This window comes from Dromaius novaehollandiae, chromosome Z (assembly GCF_036370855.1).
Source record: "Dromaius novaehollandiae isolate bDroNov1 chromosome Z, bDroNov1.hap1, whole genome shotgun sequence".
Classification (NCBI taxonomy): Eukaryota; Metazoa; Chordata; class Aves; order Casuariiformes; family Dromaiidae; genus Dromaius; species Dromaius novaehollandiae.
The window spans coordinates 43,460,401-43,483,944 of record NC_088132.1 but is presented as its reverse complement, the minus strand read 5'-3'; the positions used below and the strand labels follow the sequence as shown (position 1 = coordinate 43,483,944).

The following is a 23,544-nucleotide window of genomic DNA, read 5'->3' as shown; positions in this document are numbered from 1 at the left end:
TTTAGCTAACAGAGAAACTACAAGTGGTGCAGAGAAGTAGTTTTGATCTGTGACATACTGTTGTTTCTGGGTGACCTAACATGAATGTATGTTAGAAACGGTTGGGATTTTTTCTGAGTGAGTTTCATCACAGAACAATAATTTGTTAAATCTGAAACTTTTCACAGACGGTGTTTGTCCAAAAAAAATTGTCAGAAAATTCTCTTGTGTCTAGGATGCAATTTCTAGTCAAAACTGAAGGTACAGAGAGACACTTCTGAACTGTCAGTAGCATCGTGATTAGAGCCATTGCCTGTGGGGACTAAAGTTCAACACTCCCTTCAGGGGACTTAATTTTAATGCCCCATTTTCTTGGCAAGTGCTGTAACCAAAGGGTTTTCAGCTGCTTTGGGGTCAGTTCATTCTCATTTCATTGTGGAACAGGAGAAAATGAGTCCCCTCAGCTATGTGAGAGATTAGAAAACATGAGAAACAATTGGTCTGTGAGAAATAGCTGAAATACAAAAAAGCATTTCCTTTCTAACTTTACAGTAGCAAAATTAACATTTTGTGGCTTATTTGTATTGCCAAAGTGGCCCTAGTGAAATGACGAGGCCTGCTGGGGCATCTGTAAGAGCCAAATACATCTGCAGACATTTATCATAAAGGGAAAGGATCAGAGCCATAAATCTGGCCAAGTACGTAATCAGGAAAACAAATAAAGTATACCTTCCCTCTCTGAACACATTTGCCCATTATTTTTAATTGAGAAAATTAAAATATTTTTGTTTGTTTATTTTCCCAAATAATGAGAGAAAATAAAAAAGCTGTATGGCAGCAGGTAATATGGAAATTAGTCCTTAGACAGGGGCTTTATAAGTGCTTGTAAATAATACTGAAGCTAAATGACCCTGCAAATCTGGTGCCTCACTAAGAAAACTACAGCTTGCTCAGAAGCAAAAGAATCGTCAGTGGCATTTGCAAAACTCAGTGAATATCTTGAATTTCTAGTAGGAAATATGACATTTCAAAGTTAGCATTGATGTTTATAAATAAGATTCCAGAAGTGCATACTCTGCCAGAACGGAAGACCACTAGCACTATAGTACTGAGTTTTCAAAATCTCTTAAACCAGAGGTATTCAACCTATGATTTATGTGCTGAATCAGGGTTGAATCCATAAGAAAAAACCTTCCCAACATTAAGATCCAGAGACTGACAAACAAACATCTCCTCTTCATCCCCAGGAGTGGGGGTGATAAGCTGTATCAGTGCTGTGGCAGCACTGAGATAAAGCGTTCAAAGTTCTGCTGAGTGGATCTCCTGCTATGTATAACAGAAGGAGATATGCTGATGGTTGAGAGACTTTTTAAAGTGTTGATTGTGTTTTGATGTAATTCTTTTTGATACTAACAAGGAGAATCCATATCAGCTCTACCAGAGGATGTGAATTTTTCTCTGACACCAGACTAAATCAGGAATTAACTAGCCTATACACTGCTACAATAGCAGTGCAATGTAAAACTCTCCCTTTTCCCAATGCTGCAGATAGTGCTTTATTGCCATTCTGGTGGTCAGGACTGTATGTCGGTGGAAAGAGACCAGCGGGATTGGAAAGGACAAGGTGAATGTGCTAACTGTGCTTCCTAGCATTGCACACTTACTCTGATGGGAGTTTCTCAAAGGGATTGGTGTTATACTAATTGCACCGGTCAGCATGAACTCCTGTGAGTTCATCTGGGCCAGGGAAGAGTTTCCTTTTGTGCCTCAGGACAAAGCTCAGGACAGCTGCTAGGCTTAGTATACAACACAGACTGACTTCTGCCAGAGTCAGGCTGTGTCATGAAGAGAGAGTGGCACACAGCAAGAGGACCTCGGGGAACATTGCAAAGTTTCTGGGCCTTCCCTGATCTACAGATAGTTGTAGGCTTTGCTCCCAGGCCTTGAGAAAACCTTAGGTTACACAAATGTATAAAAACAACTTTCCAGCTATGTGATATGAACCCCTTTAAGGAATCAGCATAGCATTATATTGAGTGACTTGAAATATGTGTACTTAGAGAAGTGTGGACTGCTTCATTCGTCACTGTAGTGATTGGCTTAATGATTGACTTTAAGACTTAGATCATCAGATAATGGAAGTGTACAATCACTTAGAAAATTTGCAATAGTGCAGCTAGGCATTCAGCTTTGGTAAATGGTAAATGCTGTTGTCAGCAAGAAACTGGATGGATTAGACGAACTTTACAGCTCTGGTCTATTCTTACAGATCCCTTAAAAATCTCTGCCTTTCAAGAATTATATTTAAATTAATTTCTAAAATACTTGACAGATGTTACAGACAATTTCGTTCTTAGATTCTGTGTGATACAGGCAAGGTTTAGCCGAAGCTTTACTTCTATGAGATCATTCTTAAATGCTTCATATAAATTATTTACAGCTAATTCATATTTAATTGTTTAGTAATGAATAACAACTGCTTCTATTTATAAATGATAAAATATGCTGTGTGATCATAAGTCAAGAGTTAATTGAAAGAAACACTAATTATAATACTCAAAAAAATATAACTGGAAAACTGCACTCTAGGGAGAGTCCTTGTTGCTGTAGCTATATTCGCTATTCTTCAAAACAGAAGAAATTCTGTTGTGATGGAGTGTGATGAAGTGATGAATGCTCAGCATTTCTGTGGTTAGATAATAACTGAAGCTTTAGGCCACTTAATGAACTTCCTTGCCAAGTTTAATTTAGAATCCAAATGGGGCCTAGATGCACGAACATTAACAAGTCCAAAATAAATGTGGAAGATGCATGACTTATCTTGGTTGATGGTTATGAGAGGAAATCACGAAAATCTTACTGATTTCTCCCAGGTGGGACCAAAACCACATAATGTTTGGAAGCTTTTACTTCATATTTGAGTATGCTGGAAGTGAAAATACGAAGTTTAATTCATGAAGGCAAAAACATAAGAATTCAAAAAAAATTTTCCGAAATATGTCAAAATCAATTTTTTACATTTCAGGGAAGAGTGAGCAAGAGGCTTGCTTATAGCTGAGATATGCAGTGCAACTAGTGTGGCCATTTGCTGTCTCTACAGTGCCATGACAATAAATTCTTCCAAACTCCCAGGGGAATACCACGTAAGTGCCTGGATTATTCCACAGTTAGTGTAGCTGCCCATGATTTTCAAAGCTATGGCACTACAGTCACATTCTTTCATGCCGGAAGCATCTGTGCTTCAGGCTGTGAAAGGGAATAACAAATACCTGTATCAGCAACTCAACAACAGCTTCTGCTGCTGAAGTCCCAGAATAAAAGGGCCTTCTAGAGGCCACACTACTGCTAAGTTTACAAGCAAAGCAAAATCAGCCACTGTTCAGAATTGTTGTTTTTCACATACACTAAAAATGTCAGGATTAAATTGAAGTTAGATATTAGAGTGCTGATTTATGCTGGTTAGCGAAATATTAACAGTTGACTACTCTTGATTTATGAGTCTCATCTTTTTGTTTGAAAGATACCACATACACTTGCAGCTATGCATTTCTCGCATAGTATTATTTTCATCTTTTCATAATGTCTCTGGAGTGCTCATCCTCTTTTCTTTGTTTTTGCTGAAGCTCTTCTTCTAGTCGTTTCTTTTCTTCTTTCTGTCTTATCTGCAGCTCTTTCTGCCACTGTTATTTTTTAGTCATTCATGCTAATACAGAAAAAGATACAGAAATACAACATGAACAAATTTATTTTCAATGAAACGATTCCAGAATTGGCAATGTTTAGTAGTAATTTTTGAGCACATTGATAGAGGACTTTCATGAAGCAATAGCCAGAGGTTACTTCCTTGCTGCCAACATAGGCAAGAAACACATGCGCTTGCAAGGTGGCAGGTGAATTTTTCCATTGTAAAACATCTTCCTTTTCCTCCTGAAGTCTAACTTCTGCATAAAACTGTTGGCCTACCTTACATTCTGTATGCTGATAAACCAAAATAACTTGAGTATGAAAGGTATTTACTGTTTCAGCCTTTAGAGGGAAAGCTGAAAGTAAAATCATTGGGCTGGAAAAAAACTGAAAAGGTAAAATGCTGCAATCAAGATGCAGAAGGTCATGCTCTTCTCTTTTTCTCCAGTGGTAATGTTATTACTGCATTACTGGAGACCCTTGCAGGTACAGACTCTTACACACAGAAAAATCCAAGTGTGAGTAATGCAACAAGAAAAATGTCATTTATTCTGGATAGAGGAGAGGCTAGATTTCCAGAGAGCAATAAAGTGTAGTTGCCTACATGGATGGAGGCATGGATGGATGAAGGCATGTCCAGCCTTGCTCTGTTGGCGCTCTAGCCTGGCAACATAGTTCAGATCCAGCACAAAAAAGGGGGCTACACTGTCTCCAGAAATCACCACCGTGAGTGCAGAGAGCAAACATAGATCTTTTTGCACCCGCCTGTGCAAACACACCAAAGATTGCCTCAAAGAACAGGAGCAGCTGCTGTAAGTTTTGGACTGACCTATGCATTCGTGCATGCTTAGGTAGCTGGCTGGAACACTGTTTTGCCCACTAATGCCTTACCCTAAACAATGAGCATTTTTCTAATGAGAAATCCCAAACAAACCAGTAGTTTGCGGGCATGTTTTCCGTGGTTACAGTAATTCTCAGCTGAGGGAAGTATTTTGAATTATCATGAAAATTTCAGTTCACTTGGTATATTTGCTATTCCCATAATGACAACTCAATGGAGAATTAACTCTAAAAGCATGTTTAATGTGCCAGCAAAATGTATTTTTTTCATTATCAAGCTTTGCTTTATGAAATCAGCAATAATGAAGTCACCAAATAAAGTGAATCGTGTAGAACAACATACGGAGAAAAGGAGTTTTATATAATTTATTAGAGGAAGTGAATATAGGAACTATGATAGGACTAGCAAGTCCAAAGAAACAAACAGCCTTTCTGATTGACACTGGAAGAAAGTTATTTGTTTACTACAGTTCTTTGAGACAACTGAAAGTGGAATTTTGATCTGGAAATTCAATATGTGGGCAAAAATATATCCTGCTTAAAGAAGGTTTATATAAAATGAGTCAACCTGTATGTTCATTCCTGGCTAAAGTTATTGACTTTAGGAATGCAAATGAGGGACTTTAAGGCTTAAAGAGATCTTAAGAGATCATCTAGTCCATTCGTCAGACAGATGCTTCTTGAATCTGCTTTTAAACCTCCCTAGGCAGTCAGTTCCAGTGCTTCACTATTCTTATTGCTGAAAATGTTTCATAATATCTAATATGAATCTGCCTGGTTGCGATTTAAACTTATTACTACTTGTCTTAAGCAGCATTGACATGGAAAAGAAGAACAAATGATTCCCTTCCTCTTTGCAATGTCCTTTTATCAATCTGAAGGCTATTATATCCACCTTCCTAGTAGTCATCCCTTCCAGGCTAAGCAATCCTAATTCATTCAATCTTTCTGCATTAGCAAATTTTCTAGACCTAGCATCTTTCTTCTTGTTCCCCCTGGACTCTTTTCAGCTGGTCCACGTCTTTCTGGAAGTGTGGCACTCAAAACAAAGCCCAGTATTCTAGCTAAGGCCTTGCATTTGTAGCAGAACAAAGGCATTACTTAGCAGCTCCACTTTTGTTTATGCATCCCAGCATGGAACTTGCCTCTTCTGCAACAGAAGGACACTGTTAAATAGTATCTGGTTTATGATCCACTGTATCCTCAGATTCTTTGCTTTGAAGAAGCTACCTAAAGAGTTCCATATTCTGTATTTGTGCAATTAATTATTCCTGCCTGATTTCACTTTTCCCTGTGGAAGAAAATTCTGTTTTTTCCTGTTCTCATTGTCAGGACCATTTTGAACTCTAGTCTGTCCTCCAACAAACAATCAATCCCTCCCATTAGGTATTGTCTGTAAATTTAATAAGCATATTTCCATTTCATTAATGATAGCTTTGGATAGTAGCAAACATTAGACATCTTCACTTAATACCTATGTCATTTTGACAATAAATGAATCTCAGTGCCATTTCTCAACCAGCCTTTCATTCATCCTGTAGTACTTCCATCTAGCACATTTCCCAGCTTGCTCAGGAAAATATTACATGTGACTAATGTCTTATTGGTAAAGATGTATGCATCTGGGGAGTGACTTGGGCATGTAAACACACACATCTAGTGCCATTATGATACCCGAAAGTATTCACAAACGGCTGGCAGATAAGAAATAGAGCCGATGGAGATTGGCACCATGTTGGAGCAGTATTTGGAGGGTGGGCAAAACATCCTAGAACACCTCAAACGGCAGTGCTTCCATTTAGGAGGAAATGAGCACTATTCTTGTTTCTCTTTGCTCAGTGTCAGGCTGATGTGAAGAAAATTAGGTCAGTCTCACATGATTTCCCTTCTCTGTTGCATTCCTTCCCAAACAGATGTCTGGATGATTAAGAACCCCAAATTTTATCTATGATGGGCAGTAAACCTTTTGCTTATAATTTATTTTATGTAATCATTGTAGAAGGCCAAGTTGAGCATGATTAGAGCAGGTGGAAGTCCCTGGGGCAGGAGGTGATTGCTCCCACCTGAGGAGCACCTGAGCATGCCTGGGGGGAAGGGGAACTCGCAGAGGGCTAGGTGATGCCAGCAGGCTGTGAAACAGGTGTTCAGTAGGTGGTGAGCTGGCACAAGCTGATGTGGGGTGGCTGGTCTGGAGCAGGATGCAGCCAGGGCTCTAAGGTAAATGCTAACGATTTTTGTTGGATTGCATGTTGTTTGTTTGAGAGATCTAAAGGCACGCAAGGAAGGGAAAAAAGAGTAAATGATGACTGTAGTGTGAAGCCTCCTTGGCTAAATTGTTTTGGTACTAGAAGGAGGGAAGGTGGCTGAAGCACTGGCAGATTTTTTTAAAGGATTCTGGGAGAGATCAAAGGGACAACAGACCAGTTAACCTGAAATCCATATCATATGAAGCATAGAACTAATGGATTTGGGGGTAAAATATAGAGAAAGCATCAACATGGCTTTGTAAAAGGAAATTCTATCATGTAAACCTACTGGAGGGTTTTAGTCGGTTGGCCAGTTGGTTTGTCTGTCTTTTGTGGCTCCATAAAGAAGTGAAAAGGGGATATCTGGTTAATGCAATCAACACAGATTTGTGAAAGGTTTTCCTAAATCAGTTTTCCAAAGACTTTTAAGGCCTGTAAGCAATTCTGGGATAAAGAAAAGGTGTTTGAATTTATGAAAGACTAAAGGGTGTGAATAAATGTCGCCAATGGAGTTCAGTAGGCTTCTGTGTTGTCCAACTTAGTCATTGGTGACCTAGAAAAGGGAGTGAATGATAAGTTGATAGTCTGCTAATGATACTTAGTTAATTGGGGTAATAAAGATGAGGGCCCACTCAGAAGAATTGCATATGGGCTTTACAAGGCACAGTCACTGGCAATAAAATGTATGAAATTCAGCATAGGTAAATGTAAAGTGATACATGTGGATAAAAACAATCTGAATTTCATATATATAATCATGTGAGCAGATCGTTACCACTCTGACTAGACTTCAATCTTTTCACGGAACCATTATAAACTCAGCTTAATGCTCAGTAGCAGTTAGAAAGCAAAAGTAATGTCAGAAATGACTGGGGAAAAAAAAGAGATTAGAGCAGAACATGTATTACCATGTAAAACTGTGGTTCACTCCTTCAGTTATGTTGTGTGCCCTTAATGTGTGGTAGAACTGGAAAAAATTCAGAAAAGGGTAGCAAGAGTGATCATAGGTTTGGAATAATGTCTTTACAAGGAACAACTACATATGCTAGGGCTGTCGTCCTGGAAGGAGACCACAGAGGAAGAATAGGACATAGATCAATTGTTCGCTGTCTCTTCCAGCCTAAGAACGGAAGACATTAAACAAAGCTAGCAATTTACAGAATACCAAACAAAGGACATAGCTTTTCACACCTGCACTTAAACTGTGAAACTCCTTTGTTACTGGAAGCTGTAAATGCTGCAAGCTTATAATAGCCTTCAAGAGTTCGAGATCATAGCAGAAAAATCCGTTGAGAGTTGCTGAATGAATAGAAGCTATTTCTGGAAGTTCCAGAGCCACACGTGGGTGGAGCTTGGGGCTGTATACAGGGAAAGTATTACCATATGCTTCCTCTATTCTTGGGTTTTTTCTAAGGCCACCTGCTTTAGGCCAATGTCAAAGACAGGACGGGCTTTTGGTATAACCCAGTATGAAGGTTCTCTAATGATGAAACAGAGATGTTTCCCAGGGACCTGGGGGGACTGTGTAAGATTAGCAGTAACCTGAGTTAAAATCTGCAGTCAGTGAGCAGGGGTTGAGAACAAATCTGGAAGAAAGGAGGTGCCCTGCAAAGACATAGTGGTAGGAGGGAGATATTTTTAACTACTTTTTCATTTTTATTTTATCTTCTCTAGTCTAAAAAATTATTAAGGGAATCGTATAGTATGGTGTCTGCAGTGGCAAGGGACTGGACCTAATGGCACAGGACATCCTTCTTAGCCTAAAGTTTCTGAGCCCAAGAGTCACAAATCATCTTCTGATGTAATCAGGTTTTTAGAAGCTTAAACTTGAGTTCAATCTATGTAACATATTTATTTGAATTGTATGTGGATGTTAATTCCTCTATTAGCTGCATTAGTGGAAAGGACATAAAGTTGTTGGTTTTAGGTCAAATTTTAGTCTTGGTTACTCTGATGTGATCCAAATGAAATGCAAAATGCAAACAGCAGTACAGAAATTTGGTTTTGCACAGTCAATTATTCTTCTCCCCCCCTCCGCCCCAACTTCTAGAAAAGGTCATCTCTGAACTAAGGGTTTACAAAGTCATTAATACATCAGTGTCTGAGGACTGATCTTGCTTGCAGTGATTGAAATGACCAAATGTTCCTGTTTACCTTAATGGGAAAAGGATCAAGTTACTAAAACTTACTTTAACCATTTATTGAATTCTCCTGCTTTTTGTAGCAAGTATAATTTGCTTAGTATTCCAGCATAAACTATTTAATTCCATATTAGAACATTATATACGGAAGGAGGCAGTATTTACTTCTTGAAATGAGATACATACTTTTATAATGTAAATATATTCTTATTATAATAATAAGATACAGCTAAATGTTATGATGTAGAATATTAGTATACTAGATGCCTCTTTAGCCACCTGAGTCTATCCAGCATTGACAAAGTGTATTGGCAAGTTTTCATTTCTAACAAGAGCTGGTTTCTCAGTCACTGTAAGCCACAGTAAAAAGTTACCTCTGTAACACTGGCACCTCTGCCAAGTATTGAAGTACAAGGTCAAGTCATATGTTTCTTTCAAAATAAACAGACAAAATAAAAAAACAGAATGTACAGGTATATTTTTAGAAACAGAAATTGCTGCTCGAATGGAGTGTGGTGGATTAATGTACTGCTTTAATAGACTGGCCTTCTGCCTCTACAGCTCATTTAAATCCTACGAAGAACAAAGTGATTAAAAATCTTTCTGATCTGTCAAGGGTAAAGGATGGTCACCAGAAAACTGAGTCAAAGTATTTTAGTTTAGCTGTTAGGAATACACATCAGAAGAAATCAGTGATCTGTACTCAGAAATCAGATTCTTGTCAGAAGAAATCAGTGCTAATATAAAATGGCTGGGATAACTTAAAAAGGCAAACAAAGTGCGCTTGTGGTAGAGTGAAAAGGTACAGAGTTTGGAAGTGACTAACTTTGTGATATTCAGTATTTAAATACATAAGAAAACACGTTTTTCAGGTTTGCTTGCCCCAGCCCACAGAGATCTATAGAACTGCAAAAGAATGTTATTTACTAAAAGCAAAACAAGGCTAGGAAGAAAAGGTCTTATCTGGTTCTCAGTTACTTCTTGTAGCTCCTTGTCTCTTCAGGTAAGGCTATCCAGATATGGATGGGGTGAACTTTCTACTTTTTCCTTGAGTAAAAAGAGAGAGAACTTTCATTATATGTCCCTTTTCCCAAAATGTGTGCATGCGCAGTGGGGAGGGTTGGTATTTTGTTTTTGCTCTACAGAATTTATTTCTGTGTTGTTAAATATCACTAAACATTCTCCAGTGGTATCAGTGATAGTTTTTCTTTTGAGAAATCAGCAACCAGCACCTGTCCAGGTTCGTAGGATTAATGGTGGAAGGACTGGTGAGAGGGGGCTTGGGCATTTTGAATATAATACTTAGACTTGCTCTGAATTATAGTTGGTCTTTGTAATGATGTCATTGACAATTCATACATAGCACAAAGTATGGAGTATAGCTCAAGTATTGCAGTTGCTTGACCGCATGATTAGGCGAGTAATAGGAATTGCATGGCTTCGTGTCTGAACAGAGGTCACTCAGTAATGATCTCTGAATTCTTTTATTCAAGGACTAATGTGCGTAAGGGAAAGAAGTTAAAATACAAAAATACTAAATACTGCATTACTGATACCTCTTCAAACAAGAATTGCAGATAAAATACTGGCATCTGTGCCTGTTCAGAAGGGCAGAAGTGTTTAAACCACCAGATATAAGAGGCACAGTTTGTGTGCAGGATAATAGATCAAAAGGACTTAAGTTTAGCAGGAGGTAAAACTATGAACAGGGGAGGAAAAATTAAGTTCTATTAAGTTACTTTAGAAGTTGTCAACAGGATTCTTGCATATGCAAGATTTCCTCTTGACTTCTGTATATTGTGACTTGTGCCAAAACTAATTAAAATCTCAGGTTTCAGCAAAAGGCTCTTGAATCCTGCATAAGCAAGTTCTCTGCACTTTTTGGTATGAAAGAAAATAAGGTAGCATGAGTACGTAGGCCCATAGGGTTTTTCCTTCTGGTGATAATGAAGAGGATGCATCATTACAGAGAACACATTAATTTATGGTTCCTGTTTGCAAAGGAGGCAAAAGAGTTCCTCCTTAATTAAATTTGGAGACAGTTATGCTCTCTAGGGTCGAAAGTGGGGAGAAGGGCTTCTTAGGGAGAAATGGTTAGTTCTTTTCTGCCATTTTCTCTATTCCTGTAGGAATCTGTGAGCAGGGATAGTTCCTCTCCTATTGACCTTGTGAGAAAGGGCTTTCCTGTCTCCTGTCTTAAGGAGCTGTTTTCCCTTGTGCCGTTGCCATTAAGTGCTTCATGGATCTAGTGGGAAGATGGGGACTGCCAAAGACCTCTGTTTCCTTGTCTTCACTCTCTTTCTAACAACATTAGATTTAAAAGGCATTATTCTTACTAGAGCATTGGCTGCTTCTTTCTTTCTTTCTTTTGTTTTTTTCTTCCCCAAGTTAGGGTCGGAGAGTAAGCCATACTGCCAAACTACTCGGCTGACTTAGTTAAATTTCAGCAATAGTTAAATTTCAGCAATAGTAAGTACTACACACAGAAGCAAGACAGCAGTTAAACACTGAATAATTTTGCACCACTAATAACCTCTGTTGCTATAATTCACTGCTGGTGCATGTGCATCCTTGGTAGCAGCATTGACAGCTGTGGCACAGGCATCTTGTATGTGGTATTACCTCTGTGACAGAAAATTTTTAAACATTGTATCTTTGTCTATACTAAGCTCAGTTATTACCCCCTAACAGACCACACCGGGAGTGGATTGCAGCTGCGAGTTCACTAGCGTAACTATAGTCTTGGTAAACACTTGGGGTGAGAGCCAAATAATCAAACAAGGATAAAGTCCTGCCGCTATGCAGGGTGGGGGGAGGGAAGGACATAACGTTTAGCTGAAGGTGGTTTTTCTTCCTGTATCTGAGCTGTATGTCATAGAACAAAGGGCAGGAGCTATATGTAATAAAGGAACTTATTGAAATTGGAGTTCTGTCATCTTATAATAATAATAAAACATCAAACTAATGTTGTGTTTGCCCCAGAGATCTCAGGTGATCAATTTTAGTCTTCACAGTACCCCAGTGAGATAGATAAACACATTCACACTTATGGAGAGAGTAGAAACCAGATCTCCTTACACTTGTTTTTGTACTGAAACCTCAAGATTATCCTTCCTTCACACTTGCCCCCAGCCAAATGTGGTTGACAATTGCAATTGAATATATATAGTGGGATTACACAGGGATACAGATATTTGTGCTACAGATACTGTGTGTCAGGGAAAAGAATAACAGAGAAGGAAAAGGAAGTGTGGCGGATATGAATGTTAGCCTTACTATTTCCACTATTGTAATATGATCCCTAATATTGGTAAAAAATTTTGTCTTCTCTTTCCTTCACAACCTAAACACCTTTATAATGTATTTTTTTATTGCATTTGCCAAAGAAGTTTGACATTTAATAGAAATTTTTCCGTAATTGTGCTTACATTGCCTTGTACTTTGGAAGCCTGCAGTAAATAATGAACACTGAACCTAGAAAGACAGGTGATGCTTAAACATCTGTGTGGTATGTTGCTTTACTGCTAGAGGGAGCAAAGATATGAAGGATACTAACTCATAATAATGTATAAATATGAGCAAGATAGTCATAAGGGATTTTGGCAAGCCTTCGGTATAAATTACCCTCAAGAGATTGCAAGTTCTTGCAGAATGGGTATATCCAGAGTCTATGCTGTAGATCAACTATTAACATAGTCTTTGCTGTAAGACAGTTGCAAAAAAAAAGTGTCTGGGATAAAGAAGTCTCTTACTTGGCTTTCACAGAGGTCATACAGACTTCAATCTTGACAGCAGGAATTTTCCAGACACTGGAAAGAGTTGTTTTCCCTCTAATCCTCATCTTAGTCTGACTGGATCTTCTCACAGTGTCATGCAAGTTTAATGTGACGGTGATCAATCTGACAGATTTGAAATGCACAGTGGTGCTAAACAGGGATGTGTTTTGGCAGAAACATTCTTAAGCGCACAATTTCCCTTGTTTTTAATTCATGCTTTCTATCTGTTTCTGAAGAGGTACATTTCCACACAAAAGTCAGGTGCAAAATCAAGTCCCTGCTGATTAGCAAACATTTTTTACTCTGAGAGCGCCACCCCCAATGCATATAATGATGGTAAATGCCAAAATCTTTGGCATACCTTTGTATTAGCTTGTAATGTGTTTGAACTAATCCTCCATCTAAGGAAAAAATCTCGATTATACACAAGTCACATTAGTTGATCTGAAAGTAGTTGTACATGTGTTCTATTCTGTGATTCAGTAAAATTCAGATAACTTACTGCTAGATATCAATATTAATTCTTCCATTAAAAAGGTAGCTGTCAAAGTTCCATCAAGTGGGGAGCTATCTGTGGGAAAACAGACGACGAAGGGTGAACACCAAGGTGCGTACTATGAGATAAGCATTCTGCTGTATTGCACTAGGACATGAGAAAATTGCAATAAAAATGAAAGAAGGTTGATCACCTTCCCCATGGGAAATGGTGCTGTCTTTTCTGCATCTTGAGTGTCCACCAGAAAACCAGAGTAGAACTTAATGATGTGAGATACCAAAGCTATGTAGCCTGGTAAGAGTCTTTATTTAAAGATACATGCTTTAGCTTGTTCACCTTTTTTTTTTTTTTTTTCCTTCTTCTTTTTCTTTTTCTTTTAGACTGGCTTGTTTGTGAAAGTTCAAAGTATTAAAAATTTTTAATAATTTTCTGACTGCCTCCCCTATTTCAATGATGATTAATCCTTATTTATTATGGCTCAGTGAACTATCTCTAATTTAAAGTATCACTTTTCTGATAAGATAAAAAATGGAGCAACAATCTGTCTTTTTTTAATGTGCTGGCAAAGCATCATGCATGCTTTGTTCTTCATTTATGTAGTGCCATCTTAGTCTTTCATGCAAAAAGACTTTTTTGCCCCCCTTTCCACTCTGTTCTTGGCCTTTATACAATTGCCAACTTGGAAAAAAAGCTAGGAATTTCTGATGCACTGTTAAAATATTACATGACAGAAACTCAGTTTAAACTAAGCTTCTATTATCTAAGTAAGAAAAACTGAAAATAAAATTTTCTTTATAGTGGAAGATCAATACCATTTTTAGTACACTTGTGATATTAGAACAACAAATGGTTTAAATTTTTTAAAAAGAAAAAACAAAAAGCCACATAGAGTTCTTTTCCTTTCAGTCTTTTTTTTTTAACCTTGTCAATCTAGCCCTTTTACTTCAACTACAAAGGCTGTAACTTGTGGAATAAAAAATACAGTTAAAGCTGGCACCTAATTGACTGTATCATGTATGTTTTGCATTGCTACCAATCAGTACAATTTTTGACTTAGTGATTGCTTACACTTTCAGCTTCTTAGCTGCATATTGCCTCCTTCTGAATTTTGTGCTGTACAACAGAGTACAATTTCATTTGGAGAAGCCATTCGAATTGCTTGTATTTTCTTGCAATTGATTTTGTAGCCTCTGAAGTACAAGTGGTCGTTTGCTCAGTGTGCTCACTAAGGAACCAAAATTGATTTAAAACAAACCTGGTCAGAGTAGATCAGTTTGGGGCATGGTGACTGTGTATTGGAAAGAAGAATGTAAATTCTGACTTTAAAAATTCCAGTGAAGCAGAAAATAGATATTGCCTTATATGTCATATTCTTCTTTTGTGTTTCCATAGGATGGGTAGCATGACCTGAATCCAGTCATTCCTAAACATTTTCTCTGGACTGTGATATTCTAAAGGGAAAAAACAGTTGTGCCTTACACTTCACAAAATGGCTTTCAAGAAAACAACAGTTCCCACGAGTTTACCACTTTCTAATATTCAGCAGCCCTCTAACACCAAGACACTGCAGCAATGAAGTCTCTGAGGAATGCTGAAAAGCTGACATTTGTAAATGAGATTTTTGCTGTCGCTGCTGTGCTAATCTGTCTGATACTCATGCTTTATATTGCCGTAACACAATCATATGCTTTAAATAGAGGAAGCGAAATTATTGCTGCGGTATGTGGCCTCCAAAGGGCCTGATACAGTACCTGAGTGCATTGGCACAGCTACAATATTTTGAGCCAACCGGTGTACAATCCTCTAGGTGCCTGACAGATGTCTGTGGTATGAGCCAACTGTACAAGCAGCAAGTATTCTCTAATGTAAAACCACTCTAACTTCACACGTGAGGCCAAAACACCAAGTTGAGTGAATCTGATGTTCGCTCAGCTAACAAGCCTCAACTGTCTTGTTGAAATCATGTTGATTTATTGGCAAGATCAAGCTGCTGCCATCATAGTGAATAACACTGTAATGTTTAAGCACAGATAAAAGGAAGTATCCTTAATGTTTTCATATTGTTAATGCATCCTATATGGACATAACATTTATAATAATATTTAAGGTCCAGTAAAAGAAGAGTGTTAATTGCCTATGTGCTGTTAATTTTACTTATGAATCTTTGTGATACTGCTTTGATTTCTTAGGCTTCCAAATAGTCTAATGAATTGAGACAATTATCTATATCTTGCTTCTTAAACACTCTTCTATGGATTCTTCTAAATACCAGAACACCTCTATACTTATGGTAAATTATCCTCCATGGAGGTTTGAAAACAGAGCTTTATTACATTTCTAGTTCTGCAAACCTATTTTTATTGAATGGAATAAAATTATAATCTAAAACGCACTGAATAGTATGCTTTAGCATAACCATAAATATCTTTCATTTGCATGTTGTCTTCCACCCATGTGCGTGGCCCAGCAGCTTTGTTTTGCTCCCACAGGGCACAGCAGCCCCCAAGCTAGCCCAGCTGGTTGTAGGAGACAGATTTTTGGAGGGGGGCTCAGTGGACAAATTGGCAATTGAATCAAACATTTTACTTCAGCAAATATACTTCAGGGGCAAAGGAGCATAGCAGTGGCCTCCCTGTGACTCTAGGGAAGCCAAGGTGTTATAGCAGTACTTTGTCATGCTCCTTCCTAAACTCTGCTGTGCTCCTTTCACATATGGGCAGGGATTATTTCTTCTGATCATATAACAAAGCACTGTTGCTAAGATTGTTTTTATTTCTTTTTTTGTTGTTCTCATCTGTGATTTCATCCAAAGGCATTCACCTGAATCCCCATATATTCTTAAAATATAATTGTCTGGTAAAGACTTTTGTGTTCTTGGGCCAATAGGAAAATGTGTTCAGTCACCTGCGTTGGTAAGAGAAGCTAATTTTTGCTGCTTACAGTTCTAGGCCATCTATTGCAGCAATGCTCCATGCACACCTCTCCTCTCATGTCCCACATATCAGGTTGATGAGGAGTCCTTAGACTCCCTCAATATCATTGCAGATATTCCTTCTACTTCAGGGTATTTCTAGAACTTGATTTTTGCTGTAAAGATGTAATGCAAGGAAGAATCTGGCCTGCAAGTCATAAATCTGTTCTGCATCTTCCAAAGATAACATGTTCTATATGCCTGTAGTTAGTGTCTTGGTAACTGTCCCATTAACCATGCCATTGTTCTCAATGGAGTGACTGGAAATAGCTTTTGTACTACGGTATTTGCAATGTAGCTGTTGTTACATTTCTGGCTGGCTGCTTCATTCATTTTCTTAAATCTGAATTTTATTCATTCTTAGAGTATTTCTTTTGTTTTCCTTCTAGTGTTACATCTATAATAGAATTATAATTTGCATATTTTCCATGAGTTAGTTTTCTTAATTCTGACCAGGTTTCTTTTCTGTTTATCAGCGGTTACTTTGGATGCTTCCTGATTTTCTCTGGACTTTGGCCTATAAATTATTGTTTCCTTGGTCTTTTCATCACTAAGTTATTACTGTTGGATTCCATCCATGAAAACTTTTCTTTTTAAACTATGGATGAGCTGAACTGTTATTTCTTAATTTCAGAAAGGGACTTATGCTGACTCTGCTATTTTGGTAACTGCCATCATTTTATTTGTGTTGAAAGTGTTAGATGGTAGCTCTTTAAATTAATAATGGAATGTCATGCACCATGGTATTGAGCTAATATAGATCAAATGATATGGGATGATGAGACCTGACATAATCTAATGGGAAGTGATGCATGCTTCAGAAGTATACTGCAGGGTTCTTTTTTTAATTATTTTATGAAAGTGTCCAGAAGCTGGGAAGTAGATGCAGGACATGGAACACTGCCAGTAAATCCTGGAAAGAAAATTATAGCAAGTAACTGAAATGTTTTCAATATTGATCAATTTTTCCATACTGTCTGTGATTTATTATTGGACATCCATGTTTGATCATATTTGCACTGATCGTAATCATAGTTCTGTTGCTAATATGCCCTCGTATTATTACGGCGCTAACTTAGTCAAGTTTACCTTATATGCAATATACTGCATTAAATTGTTGCATCTTTTAAGTGCAACACACTAACTATTGTTTGGATGTAATCTTGTTGTGAGGCACTTGGAACCCTTTACAGAGATTTCTCTTCCACTAGAGTATATCCCTGTATGCGCAGTTTCTTGCAATCAGCCAGTTAAAACGGTTCTTTTGTGTACCAAACTACTTCTTGTTTACACGGCCACCATCCTGCACATGAAAAAAAACGTGTCCTCCACCTGAAAGTGTTAGGGGGTCACACCGAAGCCTTTCTTTGGAAGGATTCTTTCTTTTGTACCCAGTGATTCATGATGTGTCTGTAACCTCCTACCTGAACTGTCGCCTCCAAAACTGAAACTGCAGCAGGAAAAAGTGAAAGTGTGATATACTAAAGGTGACAGTTCATCTTGTCTTGTAGATTCTGTAAGTGCCTCTGTACAGAAAGGAGCTCTGGGAAGTTTATAGGGAGTTTTATAGGGAAAATTGTAGTCCCCAGTGAAGCGCTGACTAAGGTTTCTGTGACCTTTTTAAATCAAATTTGTTGTTTGGCGGTTGATGACAGCTCACATTTTTTACAACTTAGTTTGGTTGTAGGATACTTATTATTAAAATTTTGTTTACATTCAATAGATATTTTAGTGTGAGAGAGATTTCTGGTAGAGCCAGAACTTTCATGCTGTGGTTAAATCTTCCAGTTTTCACCAATAGGAAATGTGTATAACTAAGACATGTTAACATTTCATGAATTTTAAAACTATGGAAATCAGTAGTAAAGGTCTCGGTTATTAAAATACATCTACTTGGTCAGAGTCTTAGCTGTGAATACTGCTAGGTTTAAGTCTGTTTTTTCTGGTTTTAAAGTTTTGTATTAATTCCATCTGTGAAATTTTACTATACATGTGCTGTTGGCTCTGTTGCAGACCGTAGGCATGCTCTAAGATGCACCATGTTACGCCAATCTTCTGCCTGCCATAGCTGCTCACAATCTTTACAGATTTTTGGATTCTTTTAAGATAGCAAGCTAGAAGTTGCAGTTGGTACAAAGCACATCAGACTCGGGAAACTATATTTTGTCTTAAATGGGTCTGCACGTGAATCAGACGGTCCTTTCCACTGTGGCACATTATGATTCAATTCAATCCATTTAATTTGAGGTGCTCCTTATAATGTGACACATCGTTTATGCTGTTGGGTTGTCTACTTTCCAAATCTAGCAAGTAAGAGAAACAAGTCAGAAGTTTCACAGGAGCAGGAATGATGGGACTCTGCCCTTGGTTGCCAACCTGGCAGAAGAATCCGTCAGGAGGCAGTGTAATAAACTTAACCTTCTGAGTGATGCTCTGCAACTCCTCTAAGAAATCTGCTTCAAGGATGCAGGTTCTTTTTTAATCTAAGGTCTGTGTTAGCTAGAATTCATGTGAGACTTCAAATGTGAAATCATGTAGAACATCTGTCTGTGTGACTGTTGTTGAAATGATAAGTTTTTAGAGCCCCTCGTGCTGTGGGGTTTTTTCAAAGCACCTGGGCGCTAGAGAGGTCATATAGTAATACAGGTGTGGGGCATATCAGTTCCAGAGGTCTTAAGACAGTTTAGCAAAAATGGTCCTAACCAGAAAGTTTTCTATACAATCAGTGAAACCATTTAATGTTTCCTCCGTAACTTCCTGAATCTTTAGCTGAGCACTGGAAAGTATATTGACGCTTACTTGATAGTTCTTCTCTGTCACATACTTTACCTTTCCTTTGAACAGAGCTGTTTGGCATTGTCCTCTGCTGATTGACTACTGGGGCGAGAGGTGGCAATGGGGAGAGTTGGAAAACTGCTCCCAAAAGGGAGTCCTGTCGTGTTCTAATTATTTTCAGATTTCTAGGAAGAATTAGCTAAGACTGTGTATGTGGATTTCCATTCATATAGTAAGCATAGAAATAATGGTTTGACTAGCATGTTTGCTTTAATCTAATACTTTGTAAATGTTGTAATGAAATATCAGAGGCCAGGCTACCTAAAGTTATTGCACCAATTTAAATGTGTCTTTTTATAAACTCCGATAGTTCCCTACTGTAAAAACACCTACAGTGGTCTAAAAGTAGCAATAGCAAAACTCACTCCCATAAAAATACTGAACTTACTCATAGTGAAATCAACAGTTTATATATATATAAACTAATATAAGCATACCATCTTCAAAAACTGACAAAGTTAAATCATTAGTCCCCAAATCTGTGAAAATCAAAGAATGTTTTTTCCTGAAATCTAATCTAGTAATGTTTTGTTGTAGTTACAACCATGTAGAAGTTTATTTCATTTCATTCGTTCACAAATTAAGCTATATATCTTTCTGGTTAAAAAAAAAATCAATCTTTATTTTGGTTTTAGTCAGATTGTTTAATGTTTTATTGAAAATTCAAGTTTCGGAACATGTAGCTGCCTTTTTTTGAAAATACATAGTAATAAGTTATCAAGAAAATCAGTTAGGTATTAATAAGCTTACTTATCTCAATGAGCTTCAACATAAATCCCTGAATATTTCAGAGCCCCAAAACATCATGTTGTGACAGTGTCAGATGGGAAGCTTCCTTGTAAAATATGGTAGAACAAAATGACCTTGGCTGCCTGCAGCTTAGGAATCAGAGAGTCAGAACCCACTAACCTTTTTATTAGCATTGTCTGTATTAACCTTTTTATTAGCACTGCCTTGTATCAAAGAGCTACAAGGTACCTTACATTCATTATTTTTCACATCTGGAAATCAAAGCACAGACAAACGCAAGTTGCTTTGCTACTAAACAAAATTCTCCTACTTCTGCCATAATGATTCATAGGCAAAACATCCAGTCTCACTTCATTAGCCAACCAGAATGTAATTACTTTACATCAGTTGTCTAACAACAAACAAACCAACCTCGTATGTCTATCAATAAAAAGCAGCATTATGCTTCAAGAAACAAACGTGAGTTGTCATCAAAAGGCTCAGTAACCCAGAAAGACTCCTTACAATATTAATAACATTGAAATAAATTACAAAGCCAATATCATACTTCCAAGAATGAGCAGGTTTCAGAATAGATAGAATTAAAAAATTAAAACTTTGGAGGTTGATAATGGTTAACTGTTAACCAAAGCCATGATGAATTGTCATTGACTGCATTTCAAGTAATATTCAGATTAATGAACAAAAATGTGAGAAGTAAACGATAATCACCACTTTGTTTTGTTGGCTTAATAAGCAACGCTTTACTATCATAACGGATTTAGCATTTGTGGTGCGGCGCTAGGGCGTTCTGTGCTCCTCAGAAAGGTCTCTGGGAGGAGTTCCCCAGGGCCACACCGTTCCCCTGCCGGCTGCTGCCCCTGCACCCTTTGAAATCACTAGGACTTGGCTTCATTAGTGCCAGGATTTCATTTGTCTGAGCTCAGCTGCTGACAGTCTGCACTTGAGAAGGGATGGAGGAGGTAAAATATTCTCACTGAGTGTAGCTGCAGAGCAATTTTCAGAGACAGTATTAGCCCAGTCACTTTTCCATTTTCTCTTGAGAGAAGAAAGATCTGTTCCTGGTGGATCCCTCAGCATCACTTTAAGCGAGCTTCTGCTTTGCAAAGAGAAATGTGACTTCTGCACAGGGGTGTCATCTTCAGCCTCCACTTGTTATGCTGGAGACAGTGAAGGAGAAGTTGTTCTGCAGCTCTTTGCCCATTAGGATGTTCCTCTTGGCAGGATAATGGTCACTTGGCTTGATGGTCCTTCTCTGCTCATGGATAAGGAAGCTATTGCCAGGGGTCAGACTGGCCTCATACATCCATAGGTCATCACCTATGGATGAAGAGATTTCTCTTTATGTAAATGAACTAAGTGTTTCACACAAATCAGATCGGCACTTATTTTTGCAAAGAATGTAACTGTTAACATTTATGTTAACATCTGATGGATTTCTTTTCTCCCCGCCCTGTGATGATTTCTCTGACTTCATCTATGGATTATTTTTTTCCCTTCTTCTCTATTTCAGTAGTAGCATTTAGGTATGCTCCTCAAAACCAGCACTTCATTGTGCTCGATGCTGTACAAAACACAAAGCAAAAGCTGTCCCTACTCTTGAGAGTTTGCTATAGGAAGTGAGACGCAGCAGATGGAAAAAGGCAGGCTGGTGGAACGAGGAACAATTTGACAATACCAGTCAACCTGACAGCTGGTGGTCTCAGATCACCAGCAGCCTAACAACTGTTGTCAAGTTTCTTGCAGGCATCACAATAAAGGAGAAATTTAAAGGCATGTTTTGAAGGAGGATGATAAATTTACTTTGCAGATATATATGGAAACATGTTAGCTTACAGAGGAAAAGCACAACAATTTAACAGAATAGGCAATGAAGGTCAGCATCACAAACATTGACTTCAGTCCAAGTACCATACGTGAGTTTACACAGCCATATATCTTGTCTCAGATTAGTCAAGTGAAATTCACAATCCATATTTTAGAAAAGTCTACATGAATGCAAGCTCCCCTCTCTCACACTCTTCAAGAAAAAACGCAAATTCCTTAACTGGTACATTTTTAAAAGTCTTGGTAGCGAAAGAAAATGTCAAATTTTGCATTCCATTTTCAGCATGGTAAGAACGCATTATTTCAAGAGCAGGCAAAAATATACATATCTGCACATTTTACAGGAAGTGATGTGAGAATAAAGAGGTCATGCGCATTCTCAGCCTGGGGGAAAAGTGCAATTTACAGTGTGTGAGCTCAGCATTTCTGTGAGGTGGTAGAATGTCTAAGGGAGCTGCTACATGGCTCCAATATTAGAGGGTTTTGGGGAGGGGAAGGGGGTGTTTCCACCTCGAATAAATGTGGACTGCAAAAGCCAATGGATGCACACAGTTAGTTTTCTCCTAACCCTAGGTATCAAGAAGAGAGAAGCTGAAGCCTGTGTTGTATAAACCTGCCTAGGTGGTTATCTGGGAGGTGGCTGCCCATCCTGCTGCAGCTTCAGTGTTATATTTTACCTCTGCTGTAGTACAATTCCTTTGCTGCAGTGCGGCAGTGATGCTTAGTGCCACAGTCTCTCATGGATTTTTTTTTTTAAATCCCATATGAAAATGGTGATATTAAAAAAAGAAAAGGCTATTCTGTGGCTGATCGTCTATATTTGCATGAAGCTTGGGGAGGGAGACAGCACAGCTCTCGCTCTTGATATTCAGTTCCCCAAGGTCTGTGGAAAACAAATGTTCACATTCCAGGGTAAATCATCATCTGTAAAGCAAGACAGGAGACAGGCTCATGGCCTGTCTTGTCTCAGTCAGCATGCTTGTCTAGAAGTCTCGAATGTATGTTGTACCTTTGTAGTGGGAGGCACAGAAGCTTTTTCTTCCCAAAAGGAGTAAGAGGTAGGATGCCATTTGGTAGTGCAGGCAGTCTGTGAGTCTTTCTGGGACACTATGACTCCAAAGGTTTTTTGTTACACATTTCTATCCTTGCCTCATGCTATTTTTTCTTCTCTAAATTACGTAGAATTTTTGTGTAGAAGACATTTGCTAAAGCACTGATATTATGGCAAAGTGCTCGGGCAGTACTCGTATTGAATTGGAAGGGCTTGTATTTCCAGCAGTGGCTAGGGAATTTGAATGTGTTATTTTTTGAGTTTCCAGCTTGACACCCAGGAAGTAGGCTACTTTTCAAATTGTGTAGCACATTAACACTTCACAATCCCACATTTGAACCAGCCAAACTTGCTTTTGAAATAGGCAGGCCATGGTGCTTATGTGAATAACTGCACATATTTTATCATTGCATATTTAAGTATTTAGTCTGATACTTGTCACTGCATACACACATACACATGTAGAGAGAGATAAGATACATGCTGTGACAGATGCTGTTCTGTATCTCCAGAGTCATTATGTTTTTATAATGAATGAAGAAAAAGATTATAAGAAAAAGAAATAAAAGTCATTTTAATGGTCTCCTATAGACAACAGACAGTATTAGAATTTCTTTAACCATTTAGCTTTCTCCACAAATTCTATATCTGTGCAACTCTAATTTGTTTTATACTTGGTTACTCTTATACAGTTTCTTTTTAGGCAGTTCTTTAAAATGCTTTTGCAATCTGTTATCCTGCAATTACTAATGCCTTATTATTTTATAGGATAGCTGTTTGAATTTTGGACATCAGACTTTACAGAAGGGACTTTAATACATATCCTCAGCTCCTTTCCATGAGGTGGTCTTGCAGTCACCTCCAACTGAGCGTAGAAAAGCAGCTTGCAAAATTCTAAATGTATTCATAGGTTTTCTTTCTTCCAGAGCTCTAATCTGCATTAGTAGG

At 38.1% G+C, this 23,544-nt stretch overlaps 1 long non-coding RNA gene across 4 annotated transcripts in view; it reads left to right on the top strand.

Annotated features, from left to right (window-relative positions):
• Positions 1–23,544, top strand: part of LOC112995250 (uncharacterized) — a 109,996-nt gene that overhangs the window by 13,907 nt on the left and 72,545 nt on the right. For 2 of the 4 annotated variants that reach the window (XR_010386010.1, XR_010386011.1), the window contains exon 1: positions 9,837–9,893. The exons of 1 other annotated variant lie outside the window; for it this stretch is intronic. This is a non-coding gene — a long non-coding RNA (uncharacterized LOC112995250). Of the gene's footprint in view, positions 1–9,836; positions 9,894–23,544 lie in introns of those variants that run through there. One more of the 4 variants, XR_003262145.2, reaches the window with a different exon arrangement.